Source organism: Syngnathoides biaculeatus, chromosome 7 (genome assembly GCF_019802595.1).
Source record: "Syngnathoides biaculeatus isolate LvHL_M chromosome 7, ASM1980259v1, whole genome shotgun sequence".
Classification (NCBI taxonomy): Eukaryota; Metazoa; Chordata; class Actinopteri; order Syngnathiformes; family Syngnathidae; genus Syngnathoides; species Syngnathoides biaculeatus.
The window spans coordinates 10,146,246-10,159,735 of NC_084646.1; the positions used below are offsets into that span (position 1 = coordinate 10,146,246).

The following is a 13,490-nucleotide window of genomic DNA, read 5'->3' on the forward strand; positions in this document are numbered from 1 at the left end:
GGTGACAAAAACAGCCACGAGAGCTACACAGTAGCAACACGGTTAAAAAAAAACATACCTAAATCACCGACAGCGCTAACTTTTGTGTGGTGCTAAAGCTAGCGCAGCGGTAACAGTGCTGATTTAAAAAAAAAAAAAAAACACACCAGTAAAAATCACTGACACACAGCAGCAAGACGCTAGCGCGGTGCTAACAGAGCCGGTTAGAAAAAAACATACAGGTAAAAGTCACTTCCTCGGCACATATATTCCACCGGCCTCACTCTTACCTTTTCCGCTTTTCCGTGCCCCCCTTGCGCTTTATAGGACGGAAATTACGGCGCACCTGATTATAAGCCTCACCTTGTACATTTGTAAAGGAAATACCATTTGGTACATACATACGCCGCACCCGTGTAAAAGCTGCAAATGCCCACGTTGAAACAGGAGATATTTACAAAGAAAGACGGTACACAGAAATAGTTTTAATACCTTAGCCTAGCTTAACATAGCAACAACACGGTAGCACGAACAGCGGTGTTAAAAAAAAAAAAAAACATACCGGTAAAAAAACAAAAAACAGCCATGAGACGCAACAAGCAACACGGTAAAAAAAAAAACATACTTAAATCACTGACACGTGGCGCCAAAGCTAGCGCGGCGCTAACTTTAGTGCGGCGCTAAAGCTAGCGCGGCAGTAACAGGGCTGAATTAAAATAAAGAAACATACCAGTAAAAATGACTGACGCACAGCTGTTGTACAGCAGCAAGACGCTAGGACGGTGCTAACAGAGCCGGTTAAAAATAAACATACTGGTAAAAGTCACTTCCTCGGCACATGTATTCCACCGGTGCCCCCTTGCTGCCGTTAGAAAAAAATTAGCACAAATTAGCCGCATCACCGCATAAGCCGCAGGGTTGAAAGCGTGTGAAAAAAGTCGCGGTTTGTAGGCCGGAAATTATTTTTGCATTTTCTTAAGAATATAATCAGTTTTACAATGAAGACACTTTAAAAAAAAAAATTCATATAATTTTCCATCATGTCCTAATTGCGTGATGACAATTGTGATTGGTGGCTGAGCGCCTAAAAAACTCATTTGCCGACTCCGCCCCCCATTGAACCTCAGTTATTACCTGACGTCAAAGCTCGGGCGCGATCTCGTCTTCCGAAAGATTCATTTGTGAATGCTGGCGTGTAAAAATAAAGTAAAATCAAATTAAAAAAAAAATAAAAATAAAAAAAAAAATAAAAAAGAGCTCAGGCCCATTTTGGTTAATTACGGCGTCGGCGCCGACGCGCATACAAATAGCTCATCAGCTTCGTCTGGAAAAGTACGAAGACGAGCGCTCGTTCGTCGGGCCCCGTGACGAACGACGCGGCGCTCTTATGAATAATTCTGCGATTCTCGGCCATCAACTTTTAAAGATATCGTAAATCGTCTTAAGTGGCCTCCTCGGTTGCGCCGCCGATGCTAATCAAGCGCGCCGACGGAAACGTGACCCCGGCGACGAAAGGGAAATATTATTCATGAATGAAAGACGTCATCGCGATCCAACTTCGACGACGCGCTCGTGACCGACTGCCGTCAGTTTTAGTGCGTGATTGCGCTTTTTTTAAAAGTGATGAATCATCAAAATGAGCTCATTAGCGGGTTATTGCTTTGTCATAAAAAACAAAAAAAAACGGGAAAATAACATCGCCGTGACAACACAACTCATCACAAGGACGCGAGACGGCCCCAAATACAAAGCAAACCCGAATTTGACACCCGAACGCAAGTCAGCAGTATAATTCTGTCATTATAAAGGTGCAAAGGCGCTATTTACGTGCAAAACTTGCAAAAAATTTGTGTTGATTTTCTTTCTTTCGGTCTTGAAAAATGAGACGGTGAGCGCGAGGGTGGGCCGACTCCGCGTTGGTCCTTTCAAACTTCGAGGAAACGATTCAGGGAACAAAAATGAAGACAAATGACCGTGAAGAACGATTCGAGTTTTTTTTCTAGAGGTAATTTTTTCATTTAAAAAAAAAAATGAAACTTTTCATGTAAGATAACTTTTTACGAAGAAAAAAAATTGTTCTTTTTGAAAAATTGTTTTACTCAAACATTTTACCCTTTTTTGTCAAAAAGTCAACTCAACAAATTTTTTTTAAAATAGATTTTTCTGAAGAAAAAATGAGGCGTTTTAAATCTTGAAAAAAAAAATGTAACCTGAATTTTTGTTTTCTAAATCTCTGAGTGCTTTTTTTCTCGAAATAGAAAAAAGTATTTCTTTGGAAAAAAAAATGCAGCCCTATGGGGGCACAAACCAGTGCAATCTGTAGGCCGGTCCCAAGCCCGGATAAATGCAGAGGGTTGCGTCAGGAAGGGCATCCGCCGTAAAAACTGTGCCAAACAAATATGAGCGTTCATCTAAAGAATTCCATACCGGATCGGTCGTGGCCCGGGTTAACAACGCCCGCCCCCGGCACTGCTAACCTGCAGGGCGTCGGTGGAAATTCAGCTACTGTGGGTCGAAGACAAAGAAGAGGAGGAAACCGGATCCAGCGTCGGAAGAAAAAGAGGAATGCACAGAGCCTACAACTGAGTGTAGGGACTTTGAATGTTGGGACTATGACAGTAAAAGCTCAGGAGTTGGTTGACATGATGATTAGGAGAAAGATTGATATTCTGTGCATCCAAGAGAGCAGGTGGAAAGGTAGTAAGGCTAGAAGTTTGGGAGCAGGGTTTAAATTATTCTACCACGGAGGCGATGGGAAGAGAAATGGAGTAGGGGTTATTTTAAAGGAAGAGCTGGCTAAGAATGTCTTGGAGGTGAAAAGAGTATCAGATCGAGTGATGAGACTAAAATTTGAAATTGAGGGTGTTATGTATAATGTGGTTAGCGGCTATGCACCACAGGTAGGATGTGACCTAGAGTTGAAAGAGAAATTCTGGAAGGAACTAGATGAAGTAGTTCTGAGCATCCCAGACAGCGAGAGAGTTGTGATTGGTGCAGATTGTAATGGACATATTGGTAAAGGAAACAGGGGCGATGAAGAAGTGATGGGTAAGTACGGCATCCAGGAAAGGAACTTTGAAGGGCAGATGGTGGTGGACTTTGCAAAAAGGATGGAGATGGCTGTAGTGAACACTTATTTCCAGAAGAGGGAGGAACATATAGTGACCTACAAGAGCGGAGGTAGAACCACGCAGGTAGATTATATTTTGTGCAGACGATGTAATCTGAAGGAGGTTACTGACTGTAAAGTAGTGGTAGGGGAGAGTGTAGCTCGACAGCATAGGATGGTGGTGTGTAGGATGACTCTGGTGGTGGGTAGGAAGATTAAGAAGACAAAGGTAGAGCAGAGAACCATGTGGTGGAAGCTGAGAAAGGAAGAATGTCGTGCGGCCTTCCGGAAAGAGGTGAGACAGGCTCTCGATGGACAACCGAAGCTCCCGGAAGACTGGACGACGACAGCCAAGGTGATCAGAGAGACAGGCAGGAGAGTACTTGGTGTGTCATCTGGTAGGAAAGGGGAGAAGGAGACTTGGTGGTGGAACCCCAAAATACAGGGAGTCATACAAGGAAAGAGATTAGCGAAGAAGAAGTGGGATACTGAGAGGACAGAGGAGAGGCGAAAGGAGTACATCGAGATGCGACGTAGGGCAAAGGTAGTGGTGGCAAAGGCTAAACAAGAGGCATATGAAGACATGTACACCAGGTTGGACACGAAAGAAGGAGAAAAGGATCTCTACAGGTTGGCCAGACAGAGGGATAGAGATGGGAAGGATGTGCAGCAGGTCAGGGTGATTAAGGATAGAGATGGAAATGTGTTGACTGGTGCCGGTAGTGTGCTAAATAGATGGAAAGAATACTTTGAGAAGTTGATGAATGAAGAAAATGAGAGAGAAGGAAGAGTTGAAGAGGCAAAGAGTGAAGGACCAGGAAGTGGAAATGATTACTAAGGGGGAAGTCAGAAAGGCACTACAAAGGATGAAAACTGGAAAGGCAGTTGGTCCTGATGACATAACGGTAGAGGTATGGAAGCAATTTGGAGAGATGGCTGTGGAGTTTTTGACCAACTTATTCAACAGAATACTAGCGGGCGAAAAGATGCCTGAAGAATGGAGGAAAAGTGTTCTAGTTCCCATTTTTAAGAACAAAGGGGATGTTCAGAGCTGTGGGAACTATAGAGGAATAAAGTTGATGAGCCACACAATGAAGTTATGGGAAAGAGTAGTGGAGGCTAGACTCAGGACAGAAGTAAGTATCTGCGAGCAACAGTATGGTTTCATGCCTAGAAAGAGTACCACAGATGCATTATTTGCCTTGAGGATGCTCGTGGAAAAGTACAGAGAAGGTCAGAAGGAGCTACATTGCGTCTTTGTGGATCTAGAGAAAGCCTATGACAGAGTACCAAGAGAGGAACTGTGGTACTGCATGCGTAAGTCTGGTGTGGCAGAGAAGTATGTTAAAATAGTACAGGACATGTATGATGGCAGCAGAACAATGGTGAGGTGTGCCTTAGGTGTGACAGAGGAATTTAAGGTGGAGGTGGGACTGCATCAGGGATCAGCTCTGAGCCCCTTCCTGTTTGCAGTGGTAATGGATAGGCTGACAGATGAGGTTAGACTGGAATCCCCTTGGACCATGATGTTCGCAGATGATATTGTCATATGCAGTGAAAGCAGGGAGCATGCAGAGGAACAATTGGAAAGATGGAGACATGCACTGGAAAGGAGAGGAATGAAGATTAGCCGAAGTAAAACAGAATATATGTGCGTGAATGAGAAAAGTGGAGGGGGAAGAGTGAGGCTACAGGGAGAAGAGATAGCGAGGGTGGACGACTTCAAATACTTGGGGTCAACAATACAGAGCAATGGAGAGTGTGGTCAGGAAGTGAAGAAACGGGTCCAAGCAGGTTGGAACAGCTGGCGAAAGGTGTCTGGTGTGTTATGTGACAGAAGAGTGTCTGCTAGGATGAAGGGCAAAGTTTACAAAACAGTGGTGAGGCCGGCCATGATGTACGGATTAGAGACGGTGGCGCTGAAGAAACAACAGGAAGCTGAACTGGAGGTGGCAGAAATGAAGATGTTGAGGTTCTCGCTCGGAGTGACCAGGTTGGATAGGATTAGAAATGAGCTCATTCGAGGGACGGCCAAAGCTGGATGTTTTGGAGACAAGGTTCGAGAGAGAGCAGACTTGGATGGTTTGGACATGTCCAGAGGCCAGAGAAAGTGAGGAAATTGGTAGGAGGATGCTGAGGATGGAGCTGTCAAGGAAGAGAGAGCGAGAGGAAGACCAAAGAGAAGGTTTATGGATGTGGTGAGGGAAGACATGAGGGCAGTTGGGGTTCGAGAGGAAGATGCAGGAGATAGGCTAAGATGGCAAAAGATGACACGCTGTGGCGACCCCTAACGGGACAAGCCGAAAGGAAAAGAAGAAGAAGAAGAAGAAGATTTCTTTGGAAAAAAAAGAGAAATCCAATGGCTTCCTTTTTGTCAAATACTGTTACTATATACTATTTTACTTTTTGTCAAATAGTATACTTTTTTACTAAAATAGTATAAAATAGTAAAAAAAAGTATACTTTTTTACTAAATACTATTTTTTTAAAAATTATAGGTTTTTTATAAAAAAAAAAAGTCATATAATTTTCAGTCACATCCTAATTTTGTGATTACAATTATGATTGGTGGCTGAGCGCCCCAAAAACTCATTTGCCGGCTCCGCCCCCCCATTGAACCTCAGTTATTACCTTGCGTCAAAGCTCGGGCGCAATCTCATCCTCCAAAAGATTCATTTGTGAATGCTGGTGTGTAAAAAAATAAAATGTTTTTTTTCTAGAAAAATCCTTCTTTTTGGCTTAGATTTTCTCATCAATTTGATTTTTAAAAAAAATCACTTTTTCTCAGAAAATTAATGTATTGAAATAAAAAGATTTTTCAAAACAAAGTTTTTTTCCCCCAAAAGTCCTTTTTTTTTTAAAAAAAAGATGACAAAAAATGAGTATGGTTTTCTTCTCGAAATAGAAAAAAGTATTTCTTTGAAAAAAAAAAGAGAAATCCAATGGCTTTCTATTTGTCAAATATTGTTACTATATACAATTTTAGTTTTTGTAAAACGGTATCCTTTTTTTTTACTAAAATAGCATAAAATAGTATACTTTTTTACTAAATACTATTTTTAAAAAATTATAGCTTTTTTACAAAAAAAAAAAAATCCTGGAAAAATGTGAATTTTTTCCCCAAAAGATATTTCGTATTGGTTGTTCAAAAGTGTGACTTTTTTTCTTTGGAAAATCACAGGTTTACTTCAAAAATATTATTATAATATTAGATAGATTAGAAGATTTTTTTTTCGCCCTACAAAACAGGCATAAGTTTCCTTCCAGTGACATTTTTTATTAAAATCATCGCCGCGTCAACACACGGGTCCACGCGACAAAATTCCACCCGGACCGAGTTCCGTATTCGTCTTGTGTCGCGCGGCGTTAAAAACGACTCCCCACCCCCCGCATTCCGGAAGGCGCCGACGCCGGCCCATCCAATCGTGGGCGCGTCACGCCCGCGCTGACGTTTTATTACAATCTGGCGAGGAGTGAATTCGGATCCGCTCTCCCGCATTAACATTTGCCAGATGGCGAGGTTGCGCTATCAAAAGCTAATAATGACGTGGTGGGGAAATTAAAGAGTGTATCAAAATATACTTTGTGCTTATTAAAACACTGCGATGCATCCTTGATGAGGACATCTGGGTACTCCTGACGGCCGAACTCATCCGGGGGAAGGGAAAGACCGTTGAGAGGCCGCCTTTCACCACCGTGCCATCGTCATCATCATCAAGTGCACCCTGAATGGAACGAATGATCTATTTTTGAAGACGCAGCCTCAGGGCGTCAAATATTATTTTCTGCTACGTAAGGTTTCGAAAGACGTTCAGTTCATTTTCGGTCATTTGACTGCACTTTTGCTTGGCAGTTGTGAAACTCTTCTTCGTTGCGCGTGTGTGTTACACTGCCCCCCGGTGGCCAAAATGCAGAGATCAGAAGGAGTACCAAATGCAGGACTTTGAGGCAGAGGCATAATGTCCAATGTGGCCCCTCTTGGCAGTCTTTGTGGACGTCATGGCGAAGTAAGCGCGGTTGAGGTGGTTCGTTTGACACCTGATGGAACGGGGGGGGGGGGGGTAGTTGGCAGCGTAGTAGTTCGCTGTGTTGCTGCCCGCTCGTAACAATGTTGTATGTAACAATGCCAAGAAGAACTTTGAATACCCGGAAATGATCCGAAAATGGACAATCCGATCAATACGTCAGACTTTCTGTGCTTTTTTTTGGGCATGGTTATTACAAATATACATTATTATAGTGTTATAGTTGACGACAAACTTTCGAGGATGGGTCTGCGTTTGAAGGACTCGCCTTTCATCACCGTACCATCACCATCATCATCATCGTCAAATGCACCCTGAATGGAACGAGTGATCTATTTTTGGGGACGCAGCCTCGGGGCGTCAAATATTATTTTCCGCTACGTAAGGTTTCGAAAGACGAAATGATCGTTCATTTCATTTTCGCAGGTCAGTCGTGAAACTCTTCTTCTTTGCGCGTGTGCGTTGTACTGCCCCCCGGTGGCCAGAATGCAGAGATCAGAAGGAGTACCACAATGTCAGTTGCAGTGAAGCAAAAAAAAAAAAAATGTCAGGAACCTCCGGTGCGGGGGCAGACCCAAAATGCAGGACTTCCAGGTGGAGGCATAATGTCCAATGTGGCCCCTCTTGGCAGTGACCAAGCCTTGCTCATGACAAAAAAATGATGTTATGAAAATTTTTAGAAAGTAGAATTGTAAGTACAGCAGTAGTTTTTGTTGCTTTGTTGGGCGCAAGTGACTTTTTTTTGATTATTATTATTCCTGAGCTGATATTTTTGTTTTCTAAGAATTGAACTCGTCTTGAGTAATGGAGGCTAGTCGGTCATATCGGAATTTTTTTTTTTTGTTTGTGTGCGTGTGCGTTTTGTTGAAGGCATACGTCTCCCCGTAAGACTTATGACTCGTGAAGCGGCACACGCGTCATCGCTGTGAAAAGTTGCGGCAGATAGTGTCGGCCCGCCGCGACTCGCCGCATTTTTCAGTCTTTGTTATTATTATTATGATTTTTTCTTTTTTTGGGACGTTCCCCTTTTTGCGGCCAGATAACTATTTGTGCAGGATTAATGTCCCAATCGGCGCCGCCTCCTCCTCCGACAACACGTCGGCGTTAATGACCTTGATCGAAATCAGCGGCAGGCCCGGAGACGCTCTTATTACCCGCAAACGCGGCCGTACATCAGACGCCCGCCGCATCGCCGCCGATATCTGGCGCATCTTTTCGCCGCGTTACCTACCGGCCAAACGGAAGCTCGGCCACGCAATGCCGCGGAGAGTTAAGTCGGGAAAACTTTGCCGTCATGCTAGCGCCGCGCGCGGTGACCAAAACCTACGTTTCAACGTTGTCGTTGTCTTCGCCAGGCATTCGGATTGATCAGTCAATTTCTAGTTCCAGGAAGGCAGCCACTTCCTTCGGGCGTTTCCGCAGGTCCGTTGCGGTCAGCGTTGTGTGAACCGCTGCGCAGTCGAAGATGCGCTACGTATCGTGAGGTTCCCTGTCCGGATTTCGGGCAGAGGTCGACGATAGTATTGTCGACACGAGCCACATAGTCATTGAGCACGCGGCTTCGTCCTGAGCGGATTTGCGAAAGTTTGGATCTTGTGTCCCGCGGAAGATCGGTTTCGGTCTAGTCCACCTCGGGGGTTGGGTCGCCACCAAGGACGACGACCGGTTTGTAGCCGGCCACCGCGTCTTCAACCGCCGTTCCATGGAGCCTACGTAGCCCGTCTCGGTAGGCTTGTTCGTCGAACGGTGGAGATGTCTTCGGCGATGTCAGGAACCTCCGGTGTGGGGGCAGACCCAAATGCAGGACTTTGAGGCAGAGGCATAATGTCCAATGTGGCCCCTCTTGGCATTCTTTGCAAACGTCATGGCGAAGTAGGCGCGGTTGAGGTGGTTCGTTTGAAACCTGATGGCATGGCTACGTGGGTAGTTGGCAGCGTAGTTGATACTGCCGGGTGAGTAGTCCGCTGTGTTGCCGCCAAGAACTTTGAACACCCGGAAATGATCCGAAAATGGACAATCCGAGCAACACGTCAGACTTTATGTGCTTTTTTTTTGGGCATGGTTATTATAAATATACATTATTATCGTGTTATAGTTGACGGCAAACTTTCTAGGATGGGTCTGCGTTCGAAGGACTCCCGGAAATCGGCGAAATGACCACAAAATGGCGGACTTCTTGTGCCTTTTTCGGAATGGCTTCATGAGAGTTTTTTCTGGATCGACTGAAGATTGACCATCATCCCGAATTTTTTGTTACAAGGTGGAACCGGGGCTGGTAAAGCGTTGGCCTCACAGTTCTGAGGTCCGATCCGGGCCCCGCCTGCGTGGAGTTTGCACGTCCTCCCAGTGCCAGCGTGGCTTTTCTCCGGGTGGGCACTCCGCTTTCCTCCCACATCCCAAAAACGACATTAATTGGACACTCTAAATTGCCCATAGGTGCGATCGCGAGTGCGGCTGTTTGTCTCGATGTGCCCCGCGATTGGCTGGCGACCAGTTCAGGGTGTACAGCTGCGACCCTTGTGAGGATAAGCGGCTAAGAAAATGGATGGATGGATGGATGGATGGATAGGTGAAACTGGCTTTCAAAGCTAGGGGTGTGCAACCGTACAAAATGAGGCTAAAAATTGATATTTTTATCCAAAATGGCTGACTTGCTCTACTTTTTTTTTGGGGGGGGGGGGGGTCTCCTCGAGATCGAGCGTGTCTCGTGGGCCGGCTTGTAAAGAACTTTTTTTTATGATTAGTATTTAGCCGTTAGCCGGTGGCCATGTGCGCGCTAATTGGCTCTTTAAAGCACAACGGAGGCATTTTAATTGGTCGGCTCTCCTTGAGAGCGCCAACGACGCCAATTAGGCCGGCGCTGATTGCCGCGATGGAAGCGACGTTTCGCCCGAGTCCTCACCAAGGTCCGACTTTTACGAGCCTCGTTCCACGTAAAAGACGCGCTCATTAGCGAAAAGGCCGAGCGTGTTCGATCATAAAAAAAAAACAAATCGCATGTTTTTTTTAAATAGATTAATTATTAGGGCTGCTGGTTTTTCTCTTATGTCATCGCACGCGTGAAGGCCAGGTTGAGTTTTCCGACCGGCGGGGGGGGGAAATAACTTGCGGCCATCGCGGTTAGTCTGTTACGTTGTTGTGCTTTTTTTAAAGGTAATAAAAATGTATCCACCTCTGAGATGTCTTCCAGAACGTGTTGTGAGGATCGCTTTTTAACGTAAAGGTATGAAATGAACCACCTCGTGTACTGCGTTCTGTCCATTTTCTCCACCTTCCTGCAGAATGAAAAATGCAAACAATCGCACAATTCCTGCGAGTGCCGCCGTGTCGGTCGGAAGTAGCCGCGTTCTCCATCTTGCCTTGCATCCCGTAAGGTGGCTCTGGATAATTTGGTCAGTTTCGTGTGAATAACAATTGCGCTCAGTGGTTCGAGCACTGGTTTGGTAAAGCAGGGGTTGTGGGTTCGTATCCCACTGGGGCCTCCGCTCCCTGAGAAGGGCATCCGGCGTCCAAAAAAATTGTGCCAAACGTATATATGCGTTCATCTGAGATGACGCGCCGTGGCGACCCCGAAAGGGACAAGCCGAAAGAAACACACACGTGTGAATAACAATTGTATCGTCACATATATTGCCTCGGTTCTCGACCACAATCTGTTCCCCGAAAACGGTTCGAGAAGTGATTTGTTCGAAAACCAAATCGATGTTTCCCATTACAATGAATGGAAAAAGAAATAATGCGTTCCAAGCCTCCCAAAAAATAGCCTTTTAAAAGCATTTTTTAAAGCTTTTCCTGATACTAAACTGCATAGTAGAAATGCATGTATAGTTTAAATACTTTATATAATGAAACAATTGAGGAAATAGATTTATTTTTTGCTTTAGTAGTAGAGTACGCTAGGCTGGGAGTGCATTGCCGTCCGTATCTGTAGCAACTCGGCCCCCGGCCTTGTGAACTTTTTTTTTTTTTTTTTTATGAACGAAAGTGCAGAATAACTTTCAACAAGTAACTTGCCTTCTTTGGAGCTATGATTGGGGGTTAATCCGCTCGTCCTCCAAAAGAAGAAAAACAACAGTCGCTACCGGGACACGTCTGTGTCATACACAATAACAAAAGTCCGCTGGTTGCGCCCCATGCGTTTTTCGGGGGGGCGTTGTGGGTGGGTCGACTGCTTGAGCCGCGCGCACTACGTTATTTCCGGGTTTCGTCGGGGGCGTTCGAGTACCGATTTTCGTTCGAAAACAGAAGCAAAAGAAATTTTCATTCGAAAACGGGGACGTTGGAGGACCGAGGCTTTCCTGTATTTGTGGTGTGGCGCGGTGACGCAACCGGCTTGAGTTTCTGCCTCACAGTTCTGAGGACCCGGGTTCAAATCCTTGCCCCGCGTGTGTGGAATTTGCACGTCAACCGGGCCTGCGTGGGTTTGGAGAAGAACTGCAACACATTTTTAAAACCGAGCTCGTGGGTTGCGCTCGGAACGTAAAAGGCAAAGTGCCGCAGTGACGTCGGCGCGGTCGCCCACGCGTCAGTCGAACGTTTTACGATCAACACTTTCGACGTGGAATTGACTTTAACGCAAAAAAACCACGCCGCTGTTTGTCCAAAATTCTCATTTTGCCCACGTCACACACATTTAATCAGTCAGCAGATACAATTCATTTCTTGTGTGTTGATTATCAGTCCTCCAAAAGTCATTAAATACTAAAAAAAATCAGTTACTTTGAATATTTGTGCATGTTTTTGGAAAAAAAAAAACAACAATTATATGTCTTTTGGGGGAAAGTGAAACGCACATGAGGGTGATTATTTCTATTATCCGCGGTAATCACGCCTCCTTTTATTTGGATTTCTGCTCTCGCCTTTGATATTTCATATGCTTATTATCTCCTTTTTTCCTTTTGTGGCCGCTGATGAGCGTCGGGCTGCAAATGAACAGTAATTGCCGCCCCGTCGCTTTGATCCCGCAATCGGTGCGTGGCTCTTTTCAACGGTGACGCACATTAGCAAAAGTACATTTTGTTTCTTTCCTTCTGTGCGCGTGTGCTTGCGACGCGTTCGCAGGACAATCGGGAAGTCCATGACAAACGTACCGTGAAAAACAACAAGATTTGCCAACACGAGATTTGATTGGTTTGAAGATTCGGGGCTCACTTGGGTTGGGTTGTTCAAACCAAAATGGCCGACCCGGGAGAGGGTCTGAAATACTTTTTCGGGCCGATTGTTATGACAGACCTGCCCACCTAATTCCGTGTCGGTAGGTCCAACTGGTGTCGTACGTCATGTCGCTAGCTAGATAGCACGCTAGTGTTAGCGCTAATGCTTGTACGTAAACAGTATGGCGGCGTCCGGTTGATTTATGCTCTAAGATATAAGATAAGAGATGCCGAAATGAGTTTCCTCCGCAGGGTGTCGAGAAGCTCGGTCATCAGGGAGGGGCTCAGTGTCGAGCCGGATGAGGCGGCCGGGGCACCTGATCCGGATGCCTCCGTGGTGACGTGTTCTGGGCACGTCCCACCGGAAAGAGACCCTGGGACCCTGGGGACGACCCAGGACACGCTGGAGAGACTCTCGTCTGGCCTGGGAACGCCTCGGGATCCCTCCGGAAGAGCTGGAAGAAGTGGCTGGGAAAAGGGAAGTCTGGGTATCCCTGCTGAAGCTACTTCCCCCGGAAAAGCGGTAGATAATGGATGGATGAAATTTGTGCGCGGGAATAAATGTTGACAACGGCGAAGAACGGAGCCAAGGCACTGTTTCAGGATGTAATCCTATTGGTCAACATCAAGGTCACATGTCGGAGGGTTCTCGCTCAAATGTCACACCACTCAAAAGGTCAAAAATGAAAAATGAAACTTTAATTAAACTTTTGCCATGTCTGCATCATCGAGAAAACCGTTGATCACGGGTGATGACACACCACAAGAAGTTTTGTCGGGCCCAATTTGGGAAATCGACCACGATACAATGTTGCGATCTGATCCTGGCAAAATGCAACTCAAGCGTTTCACTTGGAGCCGTCGGTTTATATATTTTTTATTCTTTTAGAAATTAAAATTAGTCAGTTTGTCGTAGTGGAGCGGCTCCAACTGCTCGAGAAAAACTTCTTTGTGTCTTTGGCATACGCGGCAAATAAAGACGAATTGTTATGCAGGTGAAACACAGATTTTATAGCGAGTTTGTTAGCATTTGGAGGCCAATATTTTCTAAACTAGCACAATGTTTACCTTGGCGCAAACAAGTGAACCTTTTCCTTTTCAGTATCTGTATTCAGATGACAGCATGGTTTGATCCAGTCTACATTTATCAGTGTTAATTTTTCATTTCAGAGCTAAAAACAGAAGTCATACGGGGACATAAGTAAAGATTAGGCCGTCCGAGTC

The 13,490-nt window shown here is 45.3% G+C and overlaps 1 long non-coding RNA gene across 1 annotated transcript in view; it reads left to right on the forward strand.

The window, feature by feature from the left end:
• Positions 1 to 12,904, forward strand: part of LOC133503958 (uncharacterized) — a 37,184-nt gene extending 24,280 nt beyond the window's left edge. The window contains exon 4 of the long non-coding RNA XR_009795872.1: positions 12,519 to 12,904. This is a non-coding gene — a long non-coding RNA (uncharacterized LOC133503958). The remainder of the gene's footprint in view (positions 1 to 12,518) is intronic.
• Positions 12,905 to 13,490: the final 586 nt, after the last annotated feature.